Source organism: Rhinopithecus roxellana, chromosome 5 (genome assembly GCF_007565055.1).
Source record: "Rhinopithecus roxellana isolate Shanxi Qingling chromosome 5, ASM756505v1, whole genome shotgun sequence".
Lineage (NCBI taxonomy): Eukaryota > Metazoa > Chordata > Mammalia > Primates > Cercopithecidae > Rhinopithecus > Rhinopithecus roxellana.
The window spans coordinates 97997858-98014208 of NC_044553.1; the positions used below are offsets into that span (position 1 = coordinate 97997858).

The 16351-nt window shown below is 33.7% G+C and overlaps 1 long non-coding RNA gene across 1 annotated transcript in view; it reads right to left on the reverse strand.

The window, feature by feature from the left end:
* Nucleotides 1–4208: 4208 nt before the first annotated feature.
* Nucleotides 4209–16351, reverse strand: part of LOC104655349 — an 82971-nt gene continuing 70828 nt past the window's right edge. Inside the window, exon 3 of the long non-coding RNA XR_746962.2 lies at nt 4209–4479. This is a non-coding gene — a long non-coding RNA (uncharacterized LOC104655349). The remainder of the gene's footprint in view (nt 4480–16351) is intronic.

The window sequence follows — 16351 nt, forward strand, 5'->3', positions numbered from 1 at the left end:
TTTGAAATAACTATAATAATCCAAAATATAGAAACAATATCAAAATTATAATGTGTCCTTATAAAATGATATTCTGCAACCATAAAAATTCTGCCTTGGAATACTAAAGAATACATCAAAGTATAATAAATAAAAATAAATAATAGCGCTATATATTATATATTTTATTTTCTAAAACAAATTTGAAAAGGTCCATGAAAATTTTAATTATTAGTTTTAAGTTGGTGGGACCATAAAAATTTGCATTTTATATATTTATGTGGTAAACATGTTTCCTAGAAATGAATGTGATGCAAAAGTTTTAAAAATGTTTACTATTTTAGTGGATTCTCATTTGAAATCAGTCAGAAGTGCATATTGACTTTCAGAGGCCAGATCATAATCATAATTTATAACTAAAACTGTTAGGTAAAAGTATTTTCATTAATAATATAAATATAAATATATGTGAATTGAATGTAAATAATTATACACAGAAATTGTCATCAAATGTAATTATGCTGATACTATTATACAAAGTAGAATAATAATCATTTTATTAACGTATATTCAAAAATATTGCTTAATGTATAAAAAACAAAACCTTAAAATCTAGAACACAGACAATACCAAATACTAACCAAGATGTGGAGCAACAGGAACTGTAACTTACTGCTGGTTGGAAAGCAAAAGCATACAGCCATTTTGAAAACCAGTTTCATAGTATTTTTTTGTAAAACTAAATATGCTCTTGTCATATGATCCATCAGTGGTGCTCCTTGGTATTCACCTAAAATAATTGAGAATTTATGTCCACACAAAAATCTTCACATAGATGATTGTAGCAGGTTTATTGATAATTGCCAAAACTTGTAATCAACCAATATTTCTTCCATAAATGAATAGATAAATAAACAGTAGTACATCAAGAAAGTAGAATACAATTTAGCATTACAAAGAAATTCAATTTCAAGCAATGAAAAGAAATATAGAAAACTTAATGCATATTACCAAGCCTCCCAAAAATCTCAATCTGAACAAGGTGCTTATGGTTTGAATCCAACTATATGATATCTATATGCCAAAAGCAAAACTATGAAGATAGTAAAAATAGTAGTGTTTGCCAGGGTTTGGGTAGGGAGGTATGAATTGATGGAGCAGAGGATTTTTAGAGCAAGGCAATGAAACTACTCTGAATGACGCTATAATGGTTGATACAAGTAATTAAACATTTGTCCAAATCCATGGAATGTACAGAATCAAGAGCGAAGCATAATGTAAACTATAGACTTTGGGCAATAATTATGTGTCAATGTAAGTTCATTGATTCTAACAAATATATCACTCAGGTGGGGAATATTGATAATGAAAAGGAATATACAAATTTGGCATAAGGGGTATATGGAAAATATCTATACATTCTGCTCAACTTTACTGTGAAACTAAATTACTCTAAAAATAAAGTATGTTTAAAAATATTGAACAACCATGGAGAAAAAAATGTAACTTTTCTAAAATGCATCATTTCAAAGAGCATCTAAAATTATTCAAAAAGTATCAAAGATATATTTAAATCAGAGAGAAAATGTACAATGCATGTGGTTTTACTAAGATAAGACATTCTAGCCTTGTGTGAAATATTTGTATAATGCAATCTGACTCTCCCAGGGCAAGTCATTACCTCTGCACTATTTTATTTCCTAAAGTAAGTATTTTTTCTTATTTGATTACATTTTAAAGAAAATAACAGTGAATTGATTTGACTGCAGGTAGAACCGTTGTCTGTCATAAAGTACCTATCCAATAAATAATTATTACATAAGTGAATATATTAATTAATGCCACTATCAAATATTTAGTAAAATTTCCAGTATTACTAAAAATTAAAAATTTTCACCACCTAAATAAGGCCATATAACATGCAATCACAATATAAAAATGTGCATACATAATTTTTTGAAAGTTTAATACATTTTACCTCCACTGATGATTACAAATTTTATAGTGTAGAATTATGTAAGCAGAAGGAGATGGTAGACAATTTAACCACAGGTTAAAGGGCCAGAGGACAGAAGGAACCATTAGTCTATAGGAACAGAACAGCATCTTGATCACTAGTGATCATGTACTTGTGAAAGTTCACAACCTCCCAGCAGTGAAGAATATAAGACTTTGGAAGACAGGCAGTGGGTTCTATTGCACTCTGCTCTTATAGCTTCTATGTCAGTGACCAATACAGAGTAAATAGGAAATAAAGTTTTATTAAACTAAATAGGTGACTTTGAACAATTACCTCATTTTAGAAAGCAAATGAACCATACAATATGAATCACCCAAGCATAGCCAATCACCCATAATCATTTCAGGTGAATAGCACTTAAACTCAATTTCTTCATAGCCTTCTTTCAAAATTGAATGTAAACATTTCTTATTTTTCCTACTTCTTTAACTTGAAATATATGGATTTAGAGAAGCTTTGCTGACAAGATAATAACAGAATAATTTTCAATTTAAATGACTGTAACCAGAATGCACTTACATTTATCTCAGCATTAATTTTAAAGAGCAGAAGAAAATAATGGATCAGTGATTTTGTGATTTTGTATATACTTTTAATAAAAGGAAAATATAATGTATTTTTTAAACATTACCAATGATCAATTCATTAGATACATTTGTATATCAAACAGACTAAAATATATTTATATAGGAGTGTAAATGCACACTAATATATAATTTTTTTTAAATTGTGAATTGGGCCTTGGTCACAGTTACATTATGAAGAATACTTGCTCTTGAACAAACTACCATTTATTTATTCAACTCAGTTAAACAGTCCTAGGAGCCAGATGAACCTCAGATGACTGAATTGTCTACAGTATTTATGACTGGCTAACGTGAACATTAAATACTACTAGGTGCATATTATTTTTTATTGGTAGAAACTTTATTTTTACTAGAAGTTAAAGACACGTGAAATTCAACTATAAATGTAACATTCAACTCCTGTCCTTACCTAGACAAAGTGTATTAATCAAGGAAAAGGTTTTATGTAGACAATGGATATATAATATGTTCTTAAGCATGGATTTGTTAATATTGAAAACAATAGTCGTGTGTAATTTATTGTATCTCCAGCCATCGAAATTTGATTAAATGGTAAACCAACTGAAACCAAATGAAGGAGCAAAGGATTCCTAAAGCTTTTTTCAGCCATTTACTCTTTAATCAGAATTCTTATTATTTTCTGTTTGTATCAGCTACAAATTCTTTCCTTTCTGTGTCAGCTCTATCCTCCAGTGGTTTCCCTCAAAGAATTGAGTGATTTTAGAAGACTCAGACTTTAAGTTACAAATTACATCATGAAGAAAGAAATCTCTGTTTTAATGTTCTAAGTCAATTTTCTAAAATTCAAATGCATTGAACCAAATCTGAATCATTTTCTGTGGTCAGGCAAATGTCACCACACACCACTTGTTTTCTGCCTGGGTTATAAGAAACAATCAATGGTGGCAGAAGGCATAGGATAATCCTGAATGTTTTAAGTCTTGAAGCTGAGGGACTAGGCATGCAAATTCAACTATGTGCTGCACAATCAGTGGACAGTGGAAATGTTACAGAGAAACCCCAATATCTGCTAACAGCATTCCTAAGCAACAGAGATAAGATAATAATGGAGAGTTCAGTGTGGGATGAGTGCATTTGTGTGTGTGTGTCAATGTATATGCAATCACTTAAACAGAAACATTATAGAGCAAGCCTTATTAAGGAACATTGCAGAGTAACTTTTCTTATGGTTGATGAAGCAATAACATTCTTTGTGTTTAGATCTATATTCTTGCCATGACTGTACCCCAACTACTAAAACCTGAAGATAATAAAGATCTATTAGTTGGTAGCAGGGCTACTTTTTTTTGCAGAAAGGATGTTTTAAGGTACCAGTAAGGATCATTTTTTTCCATGCTTTTTCTAATGCTAACTTTGAGTGTTATTGTAAAGTAAGAATTTCAAAACATTTTGTGTTTAAGAGTGGTATTTTAATACCATTATAATGAGATTACTCTCTCTGACATGCTCTGTGAAAATTCGGGTGAAAGTCATGAGAGAAAAAACACAACAAAAATATTACTTAATCAATTCTAGTGGTTCATAATGTATTTTATTTAATTTATCTTCTATGCAATTTGTTTTTATTTATCTTCAATATTTCCTTTCATTGAGAAGCTATACAACACAAGAGTAATATTCTATAATCCTAGTCTCATTATGTTTTTATAGAAAAGACACAAAATAGTTTATCCCAAAGAAAAGATCTTTTGTAGTAAATCCTACACAAGGAAAAGCACAATTCTTAGAACTGAAGTTGACATAAATAATGACGAGCAGGCTGAGCATGATGGCTCACTCCTGTAATCCCAGCACTTTAGGAGGCCAAGGTAGATGGATCACTTGAGCTCAGGAATTTGAGACCAGCATGGGCAACACGAGGAAACACCATTTCTACAAAACTAAACAAACAAAAATTAACTGGGCTTGGTGTTGAATGCCTGTGGTCCCAACTACTCAAGAGACTGAGGTGGGAGGTTCCCTTGAGTCCAAAAGAGGTCAAAGCTGCAGTGAGCCCTGATGGAGCCACAGAACTTCAGCCTGGGTAACAGTGAAACTTTGCCTCAAAAAAAAAAAAAAAAAAAGAAAAAAAGATAAGCAATTGGCAATTGTATGTTTAGTTACATACCAAGTTATTTGAGTAAGCTGGTTTTGTAATTCAAACTATTTAACTTTATAACTAAGAAAATCAAATGATTGTGAGGATATATCAGTTACTCTCTCTTTCACTTTTATTGAGTGTTATAGCAAATAAACTGACTAGTGGATTACTAATGAAATTATCAATTTAAATGAGTGAGTATATTATTTAACATGGTGACAAAATTTATACATTTGAATAATAATAAATTAAGTAATTTATTGACTCATACATTTGGTAAATTTATATGTTACCCCTCTTAATATTACCTTCAGATTACTCATAATACCTATGACAATGTAAATACTAGGTAAATAGTTGTTATCTTTATTCTTTCATTTGCATTCTATTTTATTTTTTCCCCCTAAGTTTTGATGTGCTGTTGGTTGAATTTGTGAATGCAGAAGCCATAAATATAAAATCTTGAATACCCTATGAAAAAACTCCTAGATTTGATAAGGTAAGTTTAAGGATTCAAAATAAACATAAAAAAGCAGTAGTGTTTCTGTACACCAATAACAGTCCAGATGAAAGCTAAATCAAGAAGGCAATCCCACTTACAATAGCTACAAAAAAATATTTAGGAATATATTTAACATAGGAGGTGAAACATCTCTATAATAAGAACTACAAAACTGCTGAAATAAACTGTAGATGACACAAACAAATGGAAAAACATCCCATCCTCCTAGAGGAATTAATACTATTAAAATGACCATTCCAATCTACAGATTCAATGCAATTTCTATGAAAATATGTCATTTTCCACACAATTAGGAAAAAAAAAACTATTCCAAAATTCATATGGAACCATAAAAAAGCCCAAGAGCCAGAGCAATCAAAATTAAAAAACAAAGCTGGAGGCATTCCACTACCAAAAAACAAAGTTGGAACCATCCCACTACCAGACTTATCAAATTAATGGTATCCAAAACAGCATGGTACTCCTATTAGACACACAGATCAATGGAATAGAATACAGAGTTCAAAAATAAAGCCACATATTTACAGCCTTCTGATCTTGACCAAATTGACGAGAACATTTACCAGGGAAAAGGTAACCTTATCAATAAATGATGCTAGCAAAATTGGATTTCAATATACAGAAGAATACAACTGGACCCCTATGTCTCACCATCTATGAAAAATCAACTCAGGATGGATTAAGTTCAATGTAAGACATCAAACTATAAAAATACTAGAAGAAAAACCAAATAAATTTCTTTTGGACATTGGTATAGGCAAAGAACTTATGATTAGGACCACAATAGTACAGGCAGCAAAAACAAAAATAGACAGATGAGATTTAATAAACTAAAAAGCTTCTGCACAACAAAAGAAATAATCAACAGGGTGAACAGACTGCTTTTAGAATGGAATAAAATATGTGCAAACTATGTATCTGACAAGGGGCTAATATCCAGAATTTACAAGAACTCAAACAACTCAACAACAAGCACAAACAAATAATACTATTTTAAAAATGGGCAAAAGTCATGAATATACATTTTTCAAAAGAAGATATACAAATGACCAACAGGTACATGAAAAAGTTCTCAACATCACTAATCATCAGAGAAATGCAAATTAAAACCACATTGAGATATAATCTTACACCAGTTAGAATAGCTCTTATTAGAAAAACAAAAAATAACATGTTTGCAAGGATGCAAAGAAACGAGAATTCTTATACACTGTTGGTGTGAATGTAAACTAGTAAAACCTCTATAAAAAATATAAAGATTTCTCAAAGAATTAAAAATAGAAGTACCATTTCATCTAGCAGTCCTATGACTGAGTGTCTACATAAAGGAAAAGAAAACATAGCAAATAGATAACCGTACCATTGTGTTTATTGCTGTACTATTTACAATAACAAAGATATGGAATCAACCTAGGTGTTCATCAATGGATAATAGGTTAAAGAAAAGGTGGTATATATACACAATGGAATACTATTCAGCCACAAAAAGAATGAAATCACATATTTTGCAGCAACATGAATAGAACTGTAGACCATCATCTTAGATTAAACAAGTCAAACAAAGAAAGTTGAATACCTCGTGTTCTTACTTTTAAGTGGGAACTAAATAATGCTTACATGTGGCTGTAGATTGTGGAATGCTAGACAATGGAGACTCAGGGGAATGAGGGTGTGGGAGTGGAGCATGATAAGACATTACTAAATGGATTCAATGTACAGTATGAGGGTTATATGTATACCTTAAAAGCCCTGACCTCACCACTTTACAATCTATGCATGTAACAAAATTACACTTGAACCCCATAAATTTATATATATATGAACTAAACACTCCAACTAAAGCACAGAGAGTAGTAAAATGAATTTTAAAATGCAATATAATTCAAAGATATGCTATCCATAAGAGGCATACATTAGATTCATAATCTCAAATAGTTGCCTTTAAGATTTTCTCTTAAGCATTGACTTTGGACAGTCTGATGGCTATGTGCCTTGGTTATGTCTGTTTCATATAGTATCTCTCAAGTGTTCTCTGGATTTCTTATATCTGTATGTCTACCTCTCTAGTAAGATTAGAAAAAATTTTCTTCCATTATTCCCTCAAGTATGTTTTCCAGGTTGTTTGCTTCTACTCCTTTTCTCTCAGGAATTCCAGTAATTCATAGGTCTGGTCACTTTGAATAACTCCATATTTCTTGGAGATTGTTTATTTTTAAAAATTCTTCTTAATTTATTCTGTCTTACTGGATTGGTTCAAAACACTGATCTTCACATAGAGGGAAAAACACACATCAGGGCCTTTTTGGAGGGTGGAGCATGAAAGGAGGGAGAGGATCAAGAAAAACAACTAATGAGTACTAGGCTTGAAACTTGAGTGATAAAATAATCTCTACAACAAACCCTCATGACACAAGTTTATCTACGTAGCAAATATGTACCTGTGCCTCTGGACTTAAAATAAAAGTTAAAAAAAATTTGGTATTCAAGCTTTGAAATTATTTCTTCTGCTTAGTCCTGTCTATTGATAAAGCTTTTAATTGTACTTTGAGATTCCTTACATGAGTTTTTCAATTTTAGAAGCTCTGGTTAATTTCATTTTAAGATGCTTATCTTTTCTTTCATTTTCTGGGTTACTTTACAGGTCTCCTTGTGTTGATTTTCAACATTGTCTTGGATCTTGTTGAGCTTCCTTGCTGTCCATGCTTTAAATTATTTGTCATTTCTGAGTTTCCATTTTAGCTAGAGGTCATTGCTGGAGATCTAATGTGATCCTTTGGTAGTGTCAGTACAGTTAGATTTTTCATAGTGCCAGAATTTTTGTGCTGGTTCCTTCTCATGTAGAGACACTGATACTTGTATTTTTTGTATTTATTTTCATGCAGGTAGTTTTTTTGTTCTTTCTCTCTGTATAATATTATTGCTTGCTTTCTTTCCCTTTTCCCCTTCCCAGGGAGTGTGACTGTAGGGATTGCTGGGTACTGCGTTTTGGCAATTCTTCTGACAGGTTTTATAGTGGGCTGTGCAGTGTGACCTACAAGCCAGAAGATGATCCTTATAGGTAATAACTGGGAGCAGGCAATATAGCCAGGTATAAATTTGATCCTTATTTACAGGTATAAGTTCTCTGCTGGCTCAGCCACTGGAATACACAGCCAGAAAAAAAGAATGAAATCAATTATGCCCTTTGCAGCAACATGGATGCAGCTAGAGGCCATTATCCTAAGAGAAGTAAAGCAAAACAGAAAACCAAATGCGATATGTTCCCACTTATAAGTGGGAATTAAACACTACATATTCATGGACATAAAGGTGGCAATGATAGAAACTTGGGATAGAAACTTGGGAAACTTGGAATTTTAAAAAAATCACAAATAGTTTAAAAACAAAAGAATGGAAAAAGATATACCATGTAAATATGACCAACATAGAGCTACAGTGGCTGTAACAGTTTTCAGTATTTTATTTTAAGACAAAAATTGTTAATATAGACTGAAAATTGTAATGATAAAAGGCTAAATACATCAAGAGGTGTATCAATTATAAACCTATGTGCATCTAACAGAGATCCAAAACACAGAAAGCAAAATTGACATTATTGTCAATAATGTCAATAATTAGCATATATTTCAGTAATAATAATTGGATATTTGAATGCTCACCTTGAAATAATAGCTAGAATATGACAGAATATCAATACTCAAATAGAAGATTTTAAAAACATGATAAACTACTTAGACCTAAGAGATAGCTATAGAACATGTCAAACACAGCAGAATATACATCCTTCTCTAATAAATATGAAACATTCTACAGGACAGAACAAAATCCTCCATAAATGTTAAGACCTGATTGCATCAAACTAAAAAGTTTCTTCAAAGTAAACAATGAACAAAGCAAACAGACAATCCAGAGATTAAGGGAACATAATAGCAAACCATATATCTCTGATAAGGGACAAAATTCTAAAATATGTAAGGAACTAAATAATTTAAGAGCAAGAAGACAAATATCCTGATTATAAAATTGGCAAAGAACCTGGCCAGACATTTCTCAAGAGAAGACATATGAATGGTCAACAGATATATTAAAAAATGTTCAACATCTCTAATCATCAAGTAAATGCAAATAAAAGTCACTAAGATATTTTATCAAGTTCTTTTGAATGGTAGTTACAAAAAAGAGAAAACATAACAAGTGTTGGTGAGTACCTGAAGTAAATGAAATCCTTATACACTGTTGGGGATGTTAACTAATACAAGTATTTTGGAAAATAGCATGGAATTTCCTCAAAAACCTAAAAAGAGAATTATCATACAATCCAGCAATTCCGTCTCTGGAATATATACAAAAGAATTGAAAATTTTATGTTAAAGATATATCTGTACACTCATGTTATTTACAGCATTATTTACAATGGCCAAGAACAGAGCAATCTAAGTGTCTATCAATGGGTGAATAAACTTTTTACATGCAGTATATATACACAATGGAAAACTACACAGCTTTTTTTAAAAAATGACATTTTTTCATTTGTGACAACATAGATAGAACTGGTAAACTTTATGTTAAGTGAAATAAGCAAGACACAGAGAGATAAAATAATGTATGATCTCACTTACAAGTGGAATCTAAAGATACCGATTTCACAAAGGCAGAGAGTAGAAAGTTATTACCAGAGGTTGTGGTGGTTTGGCAGGGGGAATGGGAAGAGAAGATATTGATCAAAGTGTACAAGGTTTCAGTTAGATGGCAGGAATAAATTTTCATGATCAATTGCACTTCATCATGACCACAGTTCATAATAATGTATTTAATGTTTTAAAATCGCTAAAATAATGGATTTTTAATGTTTTTACCATAAAACTATAATAAGTTGGTGAGATAATGGATATGTTAATTAACTTTATTAAATTTTTCTATAATGTGTACAAAGATCAAATCATAACATTCTATCCCATAAGTATAATTATTGCCAATTAAAAATAAATAAGGAAATATTTTTTGAAATGGTTGAAATTGTAAAATACATTTCAGTGACCTTGGTTTAATGGCATTAGAAATCAATAGCAGAAGGAAATATGGAAAATTTAAATACATGTGAAAATAAACCAGACACTTTAAATAAAATGAGTCAAATAAGAAATCAGAAGACAAATTATAAAGTACTTTGAGATGAAGGAAAATGAAAGCATACCACACTAAAAATTATGGGAGGAAATTAAAACAATGCTTAGAGGAAAAATTTATAGCTGAAAATATATATATTAGAAAGAAAAAATCAAATCTATAACAGAACTTTCCACCTTAGAAAATCAGAATAAGATGACAAATTAAATCCAAAGCAAGCAGAGAAAAAGGAAATATTAATAATGTAAGCAGAATTTAAAGAAATTCTAAATAGAAAACCAATAAGAAAATCAGTAATATTAGCAGTTAGTTCTTTTAAAAGATCAATTTAATTGATAAACCTTTAGCTAGAATTATCAAGAAAAAGAAAAGACAAATTGCAAAAAATCAAAAATAAAGGGATGATCATTATTACTGACTGCAGAAATAGCTATACAAGGAAATATCATAAACAGCTGGATTCCAACAAATTATGTAACCTAGATGAAAGGCCTGATAAGGCCCTAAGCTCCACCTCTGGCTAACCTTGAGGGTTTACCATTATAAAGCTAATATAAGAAAGACTCTGTGGTACTGGCATAAAGATAGACATATAAATCAATAAAATAGAATTTTATTGCCCGTAAATTAACCCATCATTTTATGGTCAATTGATTTTCAACAAGGCTGCCAAGTTAATTCAATGGGGATAAAGTAGTCTTTTTAACAAATGGTTCTGGAATAAAACTAGATACCTACATGCAAAACCATGAAGATAGATCTTTGTTTCCCATTATATACAAAAAGTAACTAAAAATGGATCATAAAATTAAGTATAAAAATTAAAATTAAAAAATCTCCTACAAGAAAATATTTATGATCTTGGATTAGGCTAAAATTTCTTAGATATAACAACAAAAACATCAGTGGAAAAAAACATAAATTGGACTTCATTATCAAGGAAATGAGAAAAGACAAATTACAAAATCAATATTAAAATTAAAACTGTATCTCAATGGACACTATAATGAAAATTTAAAGAGGCATTGACAGAATGGGGAAAATATTTGAAATCACATATCTATAAAAGATATCTTTATCCAGAAGTTAGAAAGAACATCCATAATTTCATATTAAAGAGACAACCAAATTTAATAATTGGCAAAGAATCTGAATAGATATTCCTCCAAAGAAGATATAGTAAATAATACACAAATAGAAAATATTCTAGAATTGTTTAGTGGTAATAGTTGCACATCTTTGCGAATACACTAAAAACATTGATTTGTACTTGAAAGGTTAAATATTACTGTATGTAAATTACACATCAACAGAAAATCACAGTCTGACTGTCAAAATTTGTACAGATGTTATTGGTTTTAGCTAGACTAAAATAAATGCTGAATATTTTTGTTGTTTTTTATTATTTTAGCATGAACTCAGGAATAAACCAATGTAAAATGGATAGATACAAGCATTTAAGACTCTGGAAAGAATACATTTCCAAATGAAATAAAAGGAATGATCAGAAGCAGAGTCATTATTAATTCCTCTAAAATAATGAGTATATATATCTAAATTGCTAAGCTTAGAACATAATATGTCTATGATCAATTAAACTTAATTATAGAAAGACAGATGACTTTTCTTTAAGCTTACATGTACATTGTTTCACCCGACCAGTGACATTTATATTGATGCAATGTAAAATATGAACTATTACCTTTCTTGCCTCCACAAAAATAAATCCAAGGTTGTGATTGGATCCTGGTTAATGAATATAAGCTTGGCCCCTACAGCAAAATCAAGAGTTGTTTTTTACTTCTTTGAAATTCAATGATAAAATCTGGATCAATTTTTATTGTTGCTTATATATTTGTTGTTGGAATAGCAGCCCAAAAGTGCACATGAAGAAAATCTATTCTCTTTTAGGAAGCAATCCTGAGTTGTCTGTGCTTTCCTTATTTTTCAGGTTTCCAGGTATAATTCCCAAGGAAACATGGTCCTCTGGAGAGATAGGGACTTTTTATATATTGAAATTTCTAGTAAGTGCATCATAAATACAAGACAGAGCACATAAAGTAGTTGATTGAAAATCTGCTTTCCACTTAAGAATTAAACTGCTGGTGAGGAACATATTGTCCAATTTATCACATTCAGGAATAAGCCAATTATCCATCCTTTGAGATTAGTGGAATTCTCTTAATAGAAATGAATAATTCCTGAGAAGCAGTCTGGATAACGTTTGAAAAGAAAAAACAGACTGACTACTGTGGTGAGAATAGCTCCTATATCCATTGTTCACCCTGGTGAACTCAGTTATGCCCACAGGGTGAAACGGTTTCTACAGAGGCATTCCAGTAATTTGTGGTGAGAGCCTGATTTTTAGAAGATTGAAGGTTGGAGTTAATATACAAGAATAATTATATTATAAAATGAACTAGTTGAAGTGAATATTTCCTCTGTAATATTTAACAAAATTTCAATTAGGTATTTATTAGGAGCTTAAGTTGTAGCAGATAGATCTAATCATCAAAAAGATTCAGAGAAATGCACAGGTGAATGATATATTTAAATGTGAGAAAGGATAGGAAGGTCAGGAATGTGGTAATGATATAAATGGAGTAATATTTTGAAAAATCCTTTTAGGACAATTGGTAAGGTTCATTTAAATAAAGTTACAAGTTATATGTATAACAAAGTAAGAAGAAAGAAGGATAGTAAGATCTCAAAACAACATTCTATTTCTGTCATTATAGATCTAATCTTTCGATTTTGTGCCAACATTTTATTGATTTGAAGGTCTTGGTTTACTGTCTTTAACCTGAAGAATACTTACTTCTAAGGCTTCTTAAGTTTAAGATCTCATGGAAAGGAGGGACCAGCTGGGCTTCCTGGGTAGAGTAGGGGCTCAGAAAGCTGTGAAGCTCACTCATTTTCTGCATCAGGACTTACTTCGGTCCTGGATGAGTAATATTGAAGATATATACTTAAAATATTCCTAACACCAGGATTTGTGCATGTGTTTTCTTCCCCAAGAAAGCTATAAACAGCAAAAATTTTGCTGTAAGTTTCCCTTTGTCCTCTCTCCCTCTCTCTCTTCCCCCTCCCCCCAAACTAAAAGAAATGTTAACTGCCCCCTTTTCTGTGACCAGCGGACCTTATCAATACTCCCATTCCAATTCCTTGTAAACATATTTTGCAACATCCTGTGAGAGCCTGCCTCCTTTGCCATGCCGTTGCAAGGTCGTAAAGTAAATAAAACCTAAGATGCAATTCTGGTTTTCCTCAAAATCTAAGACATGTCACAAAATAATTTACTACCTTCCTCACTCTGGTAACACCTTCCTGCGGCAAGTATTTCCCGCCTTAAAGAGTATAAAAGGCAATCACTGAAAACCAACAGTGGCTACTCATTCAGGACCCCTTCCACACTGTCGAAGCTTTGTAGTTTCACTTGCTCAATAAAGTCTACAACTTTTTATCTCTATTGGTCCGTGTCTCTATCACTCGCCAAGGTCACCTGCCACACCAATTCTTTGGTGTGGCTAGGCAAGAACCTTAGGTGTTACATTTTGGTGAGCCAGCCAAGAGTCTCCAGGAAAGGCATCTAGATTGTCACGTGGTGAGTATGATTGGACCTCTTTCACTTGCTCTTCTGTTCTGTCCTTCCTTAGAATTCCGAGGCTAAACTGGGCTCCTGTCAGCCACTTACAGGCAATTAGCACAGCTGCCGGACTAAAGACATGGGTGTCAGGCTGTCTGGAAAAGGGCTGTCTAAGAAACCCCTGACCCTTTGGAGTTGGGAGTGTTGGTTGGCCTGGAACTACTTTCAACTCTTTCACTTTCCGTGGTGGTCCCGAATTGCACCTGGGATTGCTCGGTGGACGTCTTAGTCTCCCAGACATCCTGGTTGAGACCATGGACCCACCAGAGGCTCCTCCTGCACCGGTTACTGAAGATGAGGCAGCCATATCTTCTGACTCCTGCCTCCTGGGTCCTAATGTCCGCCAGCTAGACTTGTTTGCTCATCTTGCAAGCAAGGTTATTTCCACTAGGCAGGATCAAGATTCCCTTTTTAGAAGTCTTAAATTCTTGGGGTGGCAGCCAGAAGATCCCTGTTCATGGTGCCCTCTAGGGTTTAGGCAGGTGTAACCACTTGATGGCTCTGTTGAAGGGCCAGTTCCCCACCATAGTGTATGATCCTCCACATCAGGACAATTTAAAGACAGGTCTGTAATTTTCATGTGAATAGTACAAGCCTTAGGGCATTTCCTCAATTGCTCCCCAGATAAAAATTCCCCTTCCTTGGGGTCCCCTCAAGTAAAATCTGTGGTGCATAGGCACAGGTCTTAGGGCCGTTGAATTGTTGTTTCAACCATTCAGTAATTGGTATTGGAGGGAAGAAAATATAGTTAGTTGGGACGCGGGATACTGGTACCGCTTTGAGAGGAGGGCTTATTCCTTTGATGGCAAGTGGGGACAGAATTGTACAGCAGCTGTTCTCTCAACCCTGGTCTAGAGGACATCCACCACCCCCTTTAAGCTTACTAAGCCTCCTGTCACTAATTCAGAGATTTCTCCTTGAAGGTTATGACCAGGCCCACGTAAATTGGGCCTTAGCATGTAAGCATCAGTGGTGCCCCCGACCCAGGCCTTGCAACCCTGGAACAGGTAGGACCCGTTGGCAGAAGAACTGTAATAAATCCAACAGTCCTTGTGCCCCATTTAGTGGTCAGTGGGCACACAGCAGGGTCAAGGGAAGTTTCCATCCCACCGGTAAGCATGGTTAAATCATGTAGATGGAGAACTCAGGAGAAGTGGACATGAGCTTTCAGCACAATTGGACCTGACCCTTACAGGATGCCCTAAGGGAAGACAAGTCTCAGGACTAACCAGGGGTGTGGGCATCCCTGTGTTTAAAATTCCAGATGGGCACCACACCTTCAAAACTGGACACTCCCTTAAGATATATCCTGAATTACTGGGACAAATTCGACTCTGCAACCTTAAAACAGAAGTGACTGATTTTCTTCTGTGTGACTGCCTGACCACAGTATTTCTTACAAAATGGAGAAACTTGGCTCCCTGGGGGAAGTATTAATTGTAACATCATTCTACAACTGGATCGTTTCTGTAACAGGAAGGTAAATGGAGTGAAGTCCCTTATGTACAGACTTTCTTTGCCCTTCATGACAATACTGCCCTGTGCCAATCCTGCATGCTTTGCCCAAATGACAGAGGCCCACAGTTACCTCCATACCCAGGGCCTCTTTCCTCAGCCCCACTCTTCTCTCCCACTGATTCTTCTCCATCCGGCCCCACCAATGTGTTAAAGGCACCCCGGAAAGAGAACATAAACTCTGTGAGCCTGGCACCCAAACAATATCCCTTACAAGCAGCAGGAGGAGAATTTGGGCCCATTCACATGCATGCCCCCTTCTCACTCTCAGATTTAAAACAAATAAAGGCAGATTTGGGGAAATTCTCAGATGATCCTGGTAACTATATAGATTTCCTGCAAGGGTTGGGGCAGCCTTTTGATCTAACATGGAGAGATATCATGTTACTTCTTGATCAGACCTTAAGTCCTACTGAAAAAAAAGCAGCTTTAGCAACAGCCTGGCAATCTGAATATCTGTGGTACCTTAGTCAGGATAAATGATCGAATGGCCCTGGAGGGGAGGGAAGAATTCCCCAAAGGGCAACAGGCAGTCCCCAGTGTAGATCCTCACTGGGATACTGACTCAGATCATGGAGATTGGAGCCGCAGGCATTTGCTAACTTGCATTTTAGAAGGGTTGAGGAAGAGTAGGAAAAAGCCTATGAACTACTCAATGCTATCCACAATTACACAGGGAAAAGAGGAAAACCCCTCCGCTTTTCTATAAAGGCTAAGGGAGGCCCTAAGGAAGCACAGCTAACTCCAGATTCTGTAAAATGCCAACTCATTTTAGAGGATAGATTTTTCACCCAAACAGCGGTTGACATTAGGAGAAAACTCCAAAAGTCTGCCTTAGGCCCAGAACAAAATT